Raw genomic sequence first — 15,473 nt, forward strand, 5'->3', positions numbered from 1 at the left:
GTTCTTCCAAGTTCTAAGTTGTAAAGAGAGGAGAGAAAATTCTGTAAGGGTTGTCTCCTAAGCCTGTGAAAAGGAGTGAAACTGTAAAAGGGTGGTTGGCCTTCGCCTATTGAAGGAAGGCCTATAGTTGACGTCGGTGACCTCGTCGGTGGAGGAAGCCAAAAGTGGAGTAGGTCAAGATTGACCGAACCACTCTAAATCTCGGTTTGCATTTACTATGAGCATATTATCTTTACTGCAAACCTCCTCTATAGCTTACTGCTTTCTGCGCATATACGATTGGGTTTCAAGCTTTGCACTTTCCGAATCAGCGTTTACACGTAAATCTATTTTTTCGTACGATCATCATATTTTAGTTTGCGTTTACGTTTTGATTTCTATCTTAACTGCAAACTGCCTTTATATCCTTGCCTAAGCTGCATCTCGCCTAATCAAAGTGATTTACGAATCAGCATTTAGACGTAAATAAGTTTCTTCGTATGAACGTTGTATTTCAGTTTGTGCTTATATTCTGGTTTGCATCATAACTGCAAACTGCCTTAATAGATGGACTTTAACGTCATCTCGCTTGATCTTAAGTTAAAGTAATCTTAGAATCGGCTTTCACACCTAAATCGTTTTTATCGTTCGAACGTTTTTTTATCGTCGAAAGATTTCCACTGCACTAATTCACCCCCCCCCCCCCCCCCCCCTCTTAGTGCTCTTGATCCTATCAATTGGTATCAGAGCGGGATTAACTCTCTAACGGATTAAAACCCAAGAGAGATGGCATACGCCGGAAACCAAGAGGGCCATTCTATTACACGTCCACCCATGTTCAGTGGGACGGACTACACCTATTGGAAGACCCGAATGAGGATCTTTCTTATTTCTATGGATTTTGAACTTTGGAATCTTGTCGAAAACTGATTTTCGAAGCCTTCTCTTCCAGTGATCGATTGGAATGAATTGGAGAAGAAGGCTTTCGCTCTTATTGCAAAGGCTATGAATGCCTTATTTTATGCACTTGATAAAAACGAGTTTAACCGTGTTTCGACTTGTGAAACCGCATTTGATATTTGGCACACACTCGAAGTGACTCACGAAGGCACAAGTAGAGTGAAAGAGTCAAAAATCAATCTTTTGTTACACGCTTTCGAACTTTTCCGGATGAAACCGAGTGAAACTATTGGTGACATGTTTACCCGTTTCACGGATGTCGTCAACGGTCTAAAAGGACTCGGAAAAAGTTTTTCGGATTTTGAGCTCGTAAATAAGATTCTAAGATCCCTTCCTAAGAGTTGGGATCCTAAAGTCACTGCTATTTAAGAGGCAAAAGATCTAAGCAACTTCCCTCTTGAAGAACTAATCGGGTCATTAATGACCTACGAGATGACTTGCAAAGCTCATGAAGAGCAAGAAGACATCCTTCCAAAGAACAGGAAGGATATGACACTTAAAACTTCAGAAGGCCACTTGAGAGAAAACTCAAGTGATGAGGACTGTGACGATGACTTGGCATTTCTAACAAGAAAATTTAAAAAATTCATTAAAAGAAACAAGTTTAAGAATGAAACAAAAAAAAAATTTGAACCCAAGAAGGACTAAGTTATTTGCTATGAGTGCAAGAAGCCAGGACACTACAAGAGTGATTGTCCCCAAGTCAAGAAGAGAACATCAAAAAAGAAGGCGCTCAAAGCAACATGGGATGACTCGAGCGCATCCGAAGAAGAGGAGTCCAACACCGAGCAAGTTGCTCATTACGCCTTAAAGGCCATCGGAGAGGAGGTAACAAATTTAATAGATGCAGATTTATCATTTGATGAATTATTAAATGCCTTCTATGACTTATTTGATGAATGTAAGATTATTAGTAGAAAATACAAATTGCTAAAAAATGAGCATGATAGTCTTACTTGTAATTTTGATAAGTTAAAAACTGAATATCATGATAGTTTAAGTTCATGCACAAAATGCCATGATCTAGAAACTCTCCAAAAGGACAACTTGCTACTTAAGGACACTTTGAAGAAATTCAAGGTTGGTAGCAAGTCACTGAACATGATCCTTGCAAACAAGGGTCACGTTCCAAAAAGAAGTGGAATCGGATTTGTGAGAAGTCCTAACCAAAATCCAACCACCTTCATAAAAGGCCCCATCTTACATGTTCGACACTAAAGCAAATGCAACTTTTGTTGCAAACTTGGACACAAAACGTATTATTGTCCATTCAAGAAAATTAGTCCGAATAAATTAATTTGGGTTCCTAAAGGAATCATGATAAATTCTATGCAACATGATAAACAATGTAGATCTATTTTTGAGGCACCCAAAAGCAAATGGGTACCTAAAAATCATCCTTTCCTGTAAAGACAAAAAATTATAAGCTGGAGCAAGAAATAATATTCTGCTCCTTGGATTCTCGATATTCATGACCCAAGATCCAAAAATAACTCGCAATGCTCTCTGGCCTAAATAACAGATAAAGATTAGAAATCACAAATGCGATTTAGATACAATCCTATTTGATTTTTCAGAATTAGAAATGCATGATTCTCAATTCACATATCCTATTTGATTTTCGAACCCATCAGTTTCATCTGTTCATAACTTTCGAATCCAACTCTGTATCATGAACTAACCAAGTTTGTCATGAACTTGCAAGGCTTACCAACTTGAACAAACTGTCACAAACATTTGTACGACATTGAGAGTATGCACGTTAAAAGATCTATCTTGATCGTGCAAAAGTTCTCGTCTTAAAAAGAAAACTCTTACGTAATTACGTAAGTAAAGTTGATTGCTCTGAATGAAAATTCTTCTCAAGACAAAAACTCTCAAATCAGATCACACTGCGATCAGAACAAGTGCTCACCGCCTGTAGGCGGTGGCACCGCCCCAGCTGGAGGTAGCACCTCCGGCTGTCACGTGTTACAAGCGGTTGCACCGCCCCAGCCAGAGGTGCAACCGCCCGTAACTCTGCCCTTTTTAACCCAAGCTAGAGCCGACGGTGAAATCGACCCCAACTCACTCCCTTCCCCTCTTTACTCTTCCAAAGCTCCTCCATCCCCATTTCTCCCCTCATAGCATCCCAAATACCCCTCATTTCGGAGCAAAACATCTGGTAAGACCCTTACTCACCAAAACTCCTTATGAGTTATGGAATAATAAAAAACCCAATGTTTCATATTTTAAAGTCTTTGGGTGTAAGTGTTTTATCTTGAATGAAAAGGATAACTTAGGAAAATTTGATGCTAAATCCGATGAAGGAATCTTTCTTGGTTATTCTTCGGTTTCTAAAGCTTTTCGTATCTTCAATAAAAGAACCTTAATTATTGAAGAATCCATTCATGTTGTTTTCAATGAGATTTCCGAAATCAGGAAAAATGATTTTGATGATGATGTTAATTTTGATTCCTTAAATTTAAATGAAACCCCATCACCAATTAGCAACTTGGATGCATCCACTTCCGAAACATCCTTAACGTAGGATTGAAAGTATGTAGATGCTCATCCCAAGGAGCTAATCTTAGGAGACACATCAAAGGGGGTTCAAACATGATCTTCTCTTAAAAATTTTTATGCGAATGCCGCTTTTCTCTCCCAAATTGAACCCAAATGTGTTGACGAAGCCATGAAAGATGATTCATGGATTATATCGCAATGCAAGATGAATTGAATCAATTTGAGAGAAATGAGGTGTGGAAGCTTGTTCCTAGGCCAAATGACCATTTAGTTATTGGTACTAAATGGGTCTTTAGAAACAAGCAAGATGAAAATGGTATCGTGGTTAGAAACAAGGCTAGATTAGTGGCCAAAGGTTTCAACCAAGAAGAAGGTATCGATTACGAAGAAACCTTCGCTCCTGTGGCTCGATTGGAAGCCATAAGGATGCTCCTTGCCTACGCTAGTAGTAATAATTTTAAGTTGTTTCAAATGGATGTTAAAAGCGCTTTTCTTAATGGCTTTATTTCCGAAGAAATCTATGTTGAACAACCTCCTGGATTTGAAAATAATAGCCTCCCTAATCATGTGTTTAGATTAACTAAAGCTCTCTATGGTTTAAAACAAGCCCCAAGGGCTTGGTATGAGAGACTTAGTTCTTTTCTTATTGAAAATAATTTCACAAAAGGCAAGGTTGATACTACATTATTCATCAAGAATTTTGAAAATAATTTTCTCATTGTTCAGATTTATGTTGATGATATTATCTTTGGTTCTACGAATGAATCTCTTTGTGAATCGGTTGCTAAAACTATGAGTCTTGAATTCGAAATGAGTTTAATGGGAGAATTAACATTCTTCCTAGGCTTACAAATCAAACAACTAAGCAATGGCATCTTTATTAGTCAAACTAAATATGCTATGAATTTATTAAAAAAGTTTAATATGAATAACTCAAAGGCTATTAACACTCCTATGAGCACCTCCACTAAGTTAGAAATTGATGAAAGTGGAGAAAGCTTCGATCAAAAAACTTATAGGGGTATGATAGGAAGTTTACTTTACCTCACTACAACCAGACCAGACATCATATTCAGTGTAGGACTTTGTGCTAGATTTCAATCAAATCCTAAGATATCTCATCTCAAAGCAGTTAAAAGAATACTTAGATATCTTAATGGTACCACAAATCTAGGATTATGGTACCCAAAATCAGAGAATCTTGAGTTAATTGCTTATGCTGATGCGGACTTTGCTGGCTGTAGACTAGATAAAAAAAGTACATCAGGATCATGTCAATTTTTAGGACATGCCCTTGTTTCCTGGTCATCTAAGAAACAAAACTCGGTTGCACTATCAACAAACGAAGCTGAATATATTGCAGCAAGTGCATATTATGAACAAGTTGTATGGATGAAAAACACCTTAGAAGATTACAAAGTTCATCTTAAAAATATTCCCATTAAATGTGATAACACAAGTGCAATATGCTTAACCAAGAATCCTATACAACACTCAAGAACAAAACATATTGATATTAGACATCACTTTATACGAGATCATGTTACTAATCATGACGTAACCATAGAGTTCATTGATACTAAGCATCAACTAGCTGATATTTTTACAAAACCTCTGAGTGAAGAGCAATTTGATTTCATAAGAAGAGAATTAGGAATGTTGATGTGTCCGAATACATAAACTAGTTAAAATTATTTTTTGGACTTTATTGAATGATCAAATCACTTGATTGCCATTACATGCCTAAATAACATGTTGGAAATTATGTGTTGAATACAAAAATGTTTTGTCTTCATGATTGTATTTGAAAATCTATAGCATAGTCTTGTCCAAATGCATGAAAGAGTTCATTTCATTTTCGGATTCGCTTAACAATCGGAATGCTAAAAATCGGATTTTCTAATACATTCTTATGAAAAATATTTCTTCTGAAATGAATTTGATGAAATAATTCCTGCTTATGAATTCCATTTTGAAATATGGATGATAGTATTTTTACTTGCAAAAAGCTGTTTCACACACATATCTTGACTCAAAGTAAACTCACAAATAGTTGGTATCACAAATGGTTTTCCTCCTTCATGCAAAAAGGATTATAACAAAAAAGAGGAAGAAGTATTCAACGCAATCTACGTACCATGCCTTCCTTTATATGCTTGATAATTTGTTGGTATCACAACTACCATGCTTTTTGTTGATGACAAAGGGGGAGAAATATATGAATTGATGCTATAAACACTGATGCTATGATTATGCCATGTTTCAATCACCAAGAGATATATGAACAGATGTCATGCATTAATTTGCATTATGCCTTGAGTTGATATCTTACCATGTGAAGAAATGTAATACTTGCTAAAATATTTGAAATGTGTGCATCATGTAATGATATCAAAATCTTACTTCACAACCTCGATTATCTGATGAATTGCTACTATTACCATCATTCAAACTTGTTATATTTGAAAATATGAATGTCAAGCCTTAACATCATCTTTAGAGAGATACATCATGATGGGAATCATGATGGGAGTATTGATAAGTTCAAATGATTTTAACTTATCAGTATGTCTCTTGAATTCTTAGTTTTTGAATTCAAGAATGACTTATCTCAAGTATGGCATATAGACAGGGGGAGTTAAGGTTAACTACATTATCAATTGATTGTCATCATCAAAAAGGGGGAGATTGTTGAATCTCGGATTTTGATGATGAAGTCAATTGTCATTTGTTATCTAATCTATATGTTGAGATAAGTATGCAGGATTAACTACAATGAAAGTGAGACATGCAGCAGGAGTTGCGCCGGAGTCAAGACAATGATCACGTTGGGAGTTCGAGAGTTCGACGGAAGTTCGGACAGTCGTCGGAAGTTCTGGGGAACAAATCCGAGAAGTACATAAGCTTGCCAAAGAAGCTCGTCGGAACTCGCCAAGTGAATCGTCGCAAGTCCAGGAGTTTGACGGAAGTCCGCAGGAGCATCACCGAGGGTTCATCGGATGATCGACGGAAGTTCACCGGAAGCTCGCCGGAAGAAGCGATTGACGCACCGGAGCAAGCTACAGTAAATGTCTTAGAAAAATCGTAGTTAGCACATTGATTAAGTTAGAAATGGGAGGTGATCCCATTAACTTAATCTTGGGGCAATTGGGCCCCTGAAAAACCCAAATTGGGCCGAATGGATCAACCCATTCGGACCCTAATTTCTGCCAAGCAGTTGAACCGCCCAAGGCAGGAGGTTGCACCGCCTGGGCTCAATCTCCGAGCGAGACTGGGAGGTGCAACCGCTCCAGCCAAGCGGTAGCACCGCTTGGGGCTCAGTCTCCGAGCGAGACTAGGCGATGCAACCTCCCCTGACAAGAGGTGGCACCGCTTGAGCTCAGTCTTCGAGCTCTGTCATGCGGTGCAACCGCCTCAGTCAGGAGATGCAATCGCCTGAGCTCGGTCTTCGAGCTCTATCAGGAGGTGCAACCGCCCCTGAAAGGAGGTAGCACCGCTCAGAGGCTCAGTCTTCGAGCTCTGCTAGGCGGTGCAACCGCTCCAGTCAGGAGGTGCAACCGCCTGATCTCGGAATTCCGGGAATTGACAGTTTTGAGCTCCAAATTTGAACTGGGTTGGGGCCTATAAATACCCCACCCATTCAGCACTGAAAGCAAAGAACTTACACCCATTTGTCTTAGAAGACTTTGATTCCCAAATATGGGGAGTTGATGCAAAACCTCAAGCAAAGCCTCCTCTTCTTCTTCTTCTTCTTCTTCTCAAACTAACGTTGGTTGCAGAAACTTAAGTTTCCTTTCTTTAATCTCTTATTTAATTACTCTAATTACTTGGGTTTGGCTAATACAAGGGTTGCAATGTGTTATGCATGCATGAAGGGCTAGGAGTCATCTTTAGAGCAAACATAAGTGGCACCAAACTTAGGTTAGCTAGTGACACATGTTCACTATTTTTTTTTCTTTAACTTAAATCTGAATCTTTCATAAATCATATCAATCTTCTAATATTTACTCTTAGGTCCCTAGCGAAAAACTTTTAATATAATATTATTTAATATAAAATAATTATTAAATAATCCTCATATTTACAAATAAGCATTTACTAAATTTTCAAAAATGGGGGATGTTACATGAATCGAGCTCCTCCGAAGACAAGGAGAAAATCAACAAAAGCGAGGTGATAAACTATGCCTTAACGGCTTTCTACAATGAGGTAAACAACTCAAACAAAACTCCTTTAATTTATTTCGAATTTACATGATGCTTTTAATGAATTGTTTTTAATTTAGTTTAATAATTTTTTTTGAAATTTGCATGTGTAATGATGTAATGAAAAATGAAAAAATAAAATAGGATCATGCATATCATGTTAGCAATTTTAAAAATGATAATGAAAATTGCATATTTTATGTTAAAGGAATAAAATGTTAGATTTAAATCTATTGATAATCCTATGTATATTTTTCAAGAAGAAATAATGTATATCTTGATGATTTTCGTATTGATTTTTGATTTTGTTTGAAAATTCTTTATGCTCAATGAAACCATGATTGATGAATATGCTTTATGTTTTCTTTGGCTTATATGCCTTATCATGATGAATGTTTTGAAAATAAATATTTACATCATGTTTGATGATTTTTATGCATGAGGATTTGAAATAATGATTTGAAATCATATGTTTTGGAATTATGTGTTACACTTTTTGATGGATGATTTTTGATATTTCCATTTTAAACAGTGATGTATGGTTTTCAAATGAAAAACTTGAGTAAGCTTATATGAAATCAATCACTTAAAATGAAACACATAAAAAGGAAAATATATTATCATTAGAATTAAAATGATAAATCAAATCTCTTGTTTAAAGAAGCCTTATGTTTAATATGTTATACTTTTTTGGTCTTGATGGTTTTTATGATGAAATTTACTTTTCGATCCTAAACGTTGATGCATGTTTTTATTTGGCAAAAATGAAAAAGGCATGCTTCTATGAAATCAATCTTATGAATTGAATCACTAAAACAAAGAAAGTTTTTTCCTTCAAAAATTTCTCTACTTTATCGATTTTTCAAAAAAGAGAGACTAATGAACTTATCTTTATTCTTAGAATCTCTTGAAAAAGATTTTGATTTGATGATTTGAATTTGAATGAGCTTTATCTTGATTTTTTGAGATTTATAACTTGAGATTTCTTATGCATAAATCAAGATATTATATTATTTGATATCCTATGTTTCTTTTTGCTATTTATAAAAAGAAGAGATTTGATGAAATAAATCATGTCTTGTGGCATTCATGATTTGATATTATTATCTTCCATGACATGATGTGTACATCTAACTTGTATTTGTATTCTTCCACTCTACTTCTTTCTTGTCTAAAATAACAAAGGGGAGAAAAAAAATTGCTAGCGTAAATGAGAAACTTAGACATGTTAGATCTTCCAAATGCATAAATTCTTCTTATACATTTTTCGAATTATAATCTAGATCTCTTGAATTTTAGACTTGAACTTTCATTTTTGATGATTGAAATAATGATTGAAACATTGATGATATGAATGCATGAAATACTCATGATATTGTTTTGATGCTTTAAAATGATATAAATTTGTTAGCTTATGAGTATCATGTATGATATGATGATTGATTTATTTTTAGTATCATGCATAGAGTAAGGATGATATGTAAAGTTTTAAAATTGTGCATGTTGTAAATTGAAACTATAATGATGCATAAACATATTGAAATAATGATTGAAACATTAATGTAATTATGAATGATGATTTGATATTATGCGTGCAACACTCCAACTTATGAAAATGATGCATGCAATGATAAAATATTCATGATGAAAAATTGTTTTGACATTCATAACTTGATTTTTTTATTATTCATCTTTTGTCATGATTTAAAAATTATTGTAAAGGGAAAAATAGATACAAAACTGTATTCTTCCCTTCTTTTTGACAATAACAAAGGGGGAGAAAAATTGCTAGCTCAAGATGCAAAATTTGGAAACTTGCATATTGCAAAAGAAGCAAACTTACTAGCTTGCTCATCTCAAAAGAAAAGCAAGAAGTGCTATCTTGCAAATCTCAAGACGCACAAATGCAAACTTGTAAAATTTGTAATTTTGCACATCATTAAAATTTATGATGATTTGGTGATTATGCATGTTCTAAATGTTGTAAGATTCATTAGCTTGTATGATGTAGAACATGCTATCTTAGTACCTTGCATATCTACAACTTGATAGCTTGAATGTTCTAAATATGATATAATACTTGCTAAATTTTTAGCTTACAAATTGCATGATGATAAAATTTGATATTATATTTTTTATGTAATGATTTGAACTTGTATGTCTAAACATTTGATAAGTGGACTTCTCCTTTTTGTTGATGACAAAGAGGGAGAAGTATGATGATGTTATGTATAAGTTTATGATAACATGTTGCTTGGATTTTAGAATCCAAGAGTTCTATCAATATGGCATATTGATAGGGGGAGTTTGGTTAAAAATCCGGGAGTTAAGGTTAACTCCGTCATCAATTGGTTGTCATTATCAAAAAGGGAGAGATTGTTGAATCTCGAATTTTGATGATGAAACCAATTGATAGTGTTTATGATTTAATCTGCGTTTTGAGTGACGCAGGATGCTTCGATCAAGGAGAGACAACTAAAGCAGGAAGAATCATTTGGGCCGAAGAAACATATCAGAAGATTGGACGTTAGGCCGAAGGATTGGTCGACGTATTGACAGAAGGCTTCGGGACATGGATTCGAGCATCGGGCCAAGAAGAGCATATATTCCGCCAAGAATATTAGAGTTGTGGAGGTCAACTGGCTGATAGGGCAATAGGCCGTAAGAGAGGACGATGCACCGAAGAATCGGACGAAGCATCGATGGACCAATGACATGTCGAATGACATGATTCATGCTTAGTATTAATTGTTTAGATCGAAGTGTATTTTTATGTGTGCAGGATTAACTACGATAGCAAGGCATAAAGCAAAATGAAGTCCCGCAGTCAAGAACGCGATTTTGTTGGCAGTTCGAGAGTTCGTCGGAAGTCCGGACGTTCATCGGAAGTTCTACCGGAATTGACCGAGAAGTCCTAGGAGCCTGATGGGAGTTCGTCGGAAGTTCATCGGAACTCGGCAAGAATATCATCGTGAATTCTAGGAGCTTGATGGGAGTTCGTCAGAACATTGTTGAGAGATCGTCGGAAGCTCACCGGAAGAAATCAGACTTACCTTGCTTAGATTATGTCTTAGGAATCATAGTTAGAACATAACTAGAGCTGTGATTGGTGTTAGGATCGGAGCGGCACTAAGAGGGGGGGGGGTGAATTAGTGCAGCAAATTAATGTTAGGATCGGAGCGGCACTAAGAGGGGGGGGGTGAATTAGTGCAGCGGTAAAGTGTGATAAACTTTTGACGATTTAAACACTTTCGAAAACTTTGTACGATAAAAGTAACGTTTTCGTTTGAAACCGTTTCGATTGCGTTTTAGCTTGAAGAGATAAGTAAGACGGAGACAAAGAAGTAGAGCATTAAAGTGCAAATGGTTTGCAGTAATGTAAATGACAATAAGTAAATGCAAACCAGAAATCACGCCGATTTTACAGTTGTTCGGTCAAATGACCTACATCCACTTGCGAGGCCCCTCTTCGATGAGGCTCCCACCTTCCACTAGCAAATCTCTTGAAATGGAAGGGCAAATACCCCTCTTATAACTTTTTACAAGCGGTTCACTCTCTTACAGATTTTCAGCAAGAAAGAAGGAGGTGAACACTAGCAAATTGAAAACAAGATTAGCAAAGACTTTTCTCTTAAACAATTGCTACTCAAAAAGTTGTAATCTCAGCTGAGATTTGAGGGGTATTCATAGGCCTCAAGAGGATTCAAATTTGGGCTCCAAAATTTGAATTCTCTTTGGGTTCCCGATGCTGTCGGTGCCACCGCTTGTCAGTGGCGGTGCCACCGCCTGTCACTGTCAGACAGACAGTGCTGGGCGGTGCCACCGCCCAGTCAAGCGGTACCACCGCCGAGCTCTCGGGTGCTGGGCGGTGCCATCGCCTAGGCCAATTTAGCTCACTGGTTGGGCTCCAAACTTGGCCCAAACCAGTCCGAACTCGGGCCCAATTGGCCCCTACATGGGTTATAGGATTAACACCTAATCCTAACCCTAATTAACATGCTAACTACGAATTTAAAGAAATTTTTTAAGCTATTACAAAGTCTGTAAGTCAAGACTTCTTCCGGCGAGCTTCCGACGGTCTTCCGATAAACTCTCGGAAACCATTCTGCGGACTCTCGGCAAGCTCCTAGACTTCACGATTTGATCTTGGCGAGTTCCAACGAGCTTCTTCGGTAAGCTCCGATCTTTCTCGGTGAGCTCCGCGAACATCCAACGAACCTTCCGACGAGCTTCCGAAAAACCCTTCGGCAAGCTCCCTACTCATTCTCGGCTAGTTCCGGCAGCATTCCCGACGAACCTTCGGACTTCCGTCGAACTCTCAAACTCCCAACGAATCCTTCGCGCTTGACTCCAGCACTTTGTTTCGCTTTATGTCTTCATCGTTATCGTAGTTAATCCTGCACACACGAGCAAAAACTCTACTCCGATCTAGACAATTATTATAAAGCGAATTGACATTCTGTTGCCCGGCACGTCATTGGTTGGCGCTTCGTCCGATTCTTTGGCGCATCGTCCTCTCTTGTGGCTTGTTGCCCAATCAGCGGTTGACCTCCGCAACACCGATATCCTTGGCGCAATTCTGCTCTTGGCCCGATGCCCGACGTCCGAAGCCTTCTACCATCCAATATCCTAACGTGATCTCCTCCGGTGCAACGTCAATTCCTCCTGCCTTAATTGTTTTATCCTGATCGAGTAGACCTGCATCACTCAAAATACAGTTAAACATAAACATAATTATCAATTGGTTTTATCATCAAAATACGAGTTTCAACAATCTTCCCCTTTTTGATGATGACAACCAATTGATGACGGAGTTAAACTTGACTCTCGGAGTTTAAACAAACTCCCCCTATCAATATGCCATATTGATAGAACCTTGAATTCAAACTGAATTCAAGTCATTGTAATATTCATCATGAATACTTGCAACACGTCATTATGAACTCATGCATAGACTTATGCATATCATGTCATCAACATACTTCTCCCCCTTTGTCATCAACAAAAAAGAGAAGTACAACTATTCTTGGTGTTTGTAATATAAGTTCAACTCATTGCATGAAAAACATAATATTAAGTTTTATCATCATGCAGTTTTGAAGCTAGAAAATTTAGCAAGTAATGCATCATGCTTAGGACATTCAAGCTATCAAGTTTTAGATATGCAAGTTTTACAGCATACAAGATAGCACTTTTGGTAATGTTCAAGATAGCAAGTTCTACATCATGCAAGCTAGCAATATTTGAGATGTTCAAGAAAGCAACTCTTGCTTCTTGAAATATGCAAATTTGTCAAGTTTTGCTAGATGTGCAAGTTAGCATTTTTGCCTCTTAAGATAGGCAAGATAGCACATTTGCTTCTTTTGAGATAGCAACTTTTTGCTTCTCTTTAGACTACAAGCTAGCAATTTTTACGATATGTAAGTTTCGCAATATACAAGCTAGCAAAAATTTTGAAAGCAAATGCAAGATAGCTTTCTTGTGTAAGTTCATAATTCTTGCTTCCTATTGCAATGTGCAAGTTGCAAGTTTTGCTTCTTGAGATAGGCAAGATAACACTTTTGCAATTTTTGTTTCTTAAGATAGGCAAGCTTGTGATGTTCAAAATAACAAGCTCGTTCTTCTGGAAGTGTTATTTTTGCTTTCTTTGCAAAGTGTAAGCTAGCAAAATGTTTGAAAAAAGTGATCAAGTTTTGCAACATACAAGCTAGCAAAAATTCCAAATTAGCAAGAGATAATGTTTTACATGAGGCAAGCAAACAATTTGGCAAATGTTACATTTGCATCTTCTCTTTTGAGAAGTGCAATTTTTGCCTTCATCTTGAATTGTGCAAGCTAGTTAGTTTGCCTCTTTTCATGATGTCCACGCTAGAAATTCTTGCTCCCCCTTTGTCATTGTCAAAAAGAAGGGAAGACCCTTATATCAATTTTCATATTATGACAAAGGTAAGTATCATTCTTATTTGTTCATCATTATATATTCAAATTAAAACATACACAATTTCAATGACCTTATTTTTCATGCACGATACCGAAAAATAAATCAATCATCATTAATAAGCATATCATACATGATACTCAAACATTAAAATTTTTAAGCATTTATCAACATGTTGATCATGATACCAAACATTCATCATTTAAAGCATTCATGATACACATCATATGCAATAAATACATCATGTACATCATTATCATAAGTATTGCATACATCATTTTAACTTTATGAATATTGCATCATTGCATGCATTATACCAAAACATTTCAAGCCATGCAAGCCATAAATAGAAAGAAATCATGTCATGAAGGATAAAATCATTTGAATACCAAAAGACATGATTCATATAGTAAATATCTTCTTTAAATAAAATATCAAGAAAAATCATAGTAGTACAAAGAAGAGATCTTGTTTTAAAAGAAAATTCAAGTAATAACTCCAAGAACTCACAAGGAAAAATCATGATTCATTTAGAAAATCTCCTCTCAAGAGAATATCAAGTAAAATCGTAGAAGATCGATTAATGAGAAATTTTGATTTATAATAAAATCTCATGTATCGAATGTCGAGAAATCAAAATGATGATTTATATAAAAAATATCACAAGTTATATTCAAGAGAAAAATCATCATTCATTTTCAACTTATTCAATTTATCACATCAATATTTCTTAGGTATTCATAATACCAAAACATGGTTTTAAATCTTTAACATATAACATGCATAAATTGAAAGGAGAAGGGAAGAATTCAAACGTACAAAGATTTCAACCATCTCATAAACAAATGTAAGACCAAGTCATGAATCCAAAATTCCATGAATCAAAATGATCATCAAAGGTAATCTCATGTTATTCCAAGAAATCAATATCATGATTTTGATAAAACTCATTTCAAATTTAAATCATCAAAATATCAACATTACTTTCAAGAGATTCAAAATGGTATACATAGATTTATCATAATAAACATCAAGATCAATAGGATAGAGAAAAATAATTTTTCAAGGAAAAAATATTTTCCTCTTTTTAGTTGTTTCAATTCATATGATTTTATTTCACTTATACCAAATAAAAATATGTATAATGTTTAAAACTAAAAGTGTAAGATTTATTATAACAAAGATTAATAAGGCACTTTCATTATGGTAAAAATCAATAATCCATAAATCACAAGATTCATATGCATAATTTCAAAATTTATTAAGCATGATCATTATGCATGACACTAAAACATAGTTTCAAAATGTTTAATATTTTCATTACATCATTATGCAATGGTTTCATTGAACATAATTTTGAATGATTCTTATAGATAACTAAAACTTCTTTAGTTTTAATTTATGTGATTGACTTTATATTAGCATGCTAGTTTTGTTCTTATGTCAAAAACATACATCATGTTTGAAAACCAAAGACAAGGTTTAAAAAAAAAAAATCATCAAGCCTTCCATATAAAAACCATGCATCATCATTGAAGGTTAATATGGAAATCATCAAAATACACATTCTTGCTTCTCAAGCACATATATATGATTATTTAAATCTAACATTTTATTCTATTAACATAAAACATACAATTTTCAAGAAAAATAATTATTCAAAAGAAAAGAGAAAATGCATCATGGAAAACATCAAGTAATTTCAAAATAATTCAAGAGAGTTGAGTTACTTACCTTGTAGTCGAAGCCCGTCAAAGCCCAATTCGCCGTTTCACCTTTGGAAGTTCTTGATTCATCCTTGGTTGCCTTCCTCTTCTTTGGCCTCTTCCTCCGTTCAAGTTCATTGTTTATTTTAGATTTTTGTTTAATAAACTTATTAAGATTTA

The sequence above is a fragment of the Musa acuminata genome, chromosome BXJ1-1, assembly GCF_036884655.1.
Source record: "Musa acuminata AAA Group cultivar baxijiao chromosome BXJ1-1, Cavendish_Baxijiao_AAA, whole genome shotgun sequence".
In the NCBI taxonomy this organism is placed as follows: domain Eukaryota; kingdom Viridiplantae; phylum Streptophyta; class Magnoliopsida; order Zingiberales; family Musaceae; genus Musa; species Musa acuminata.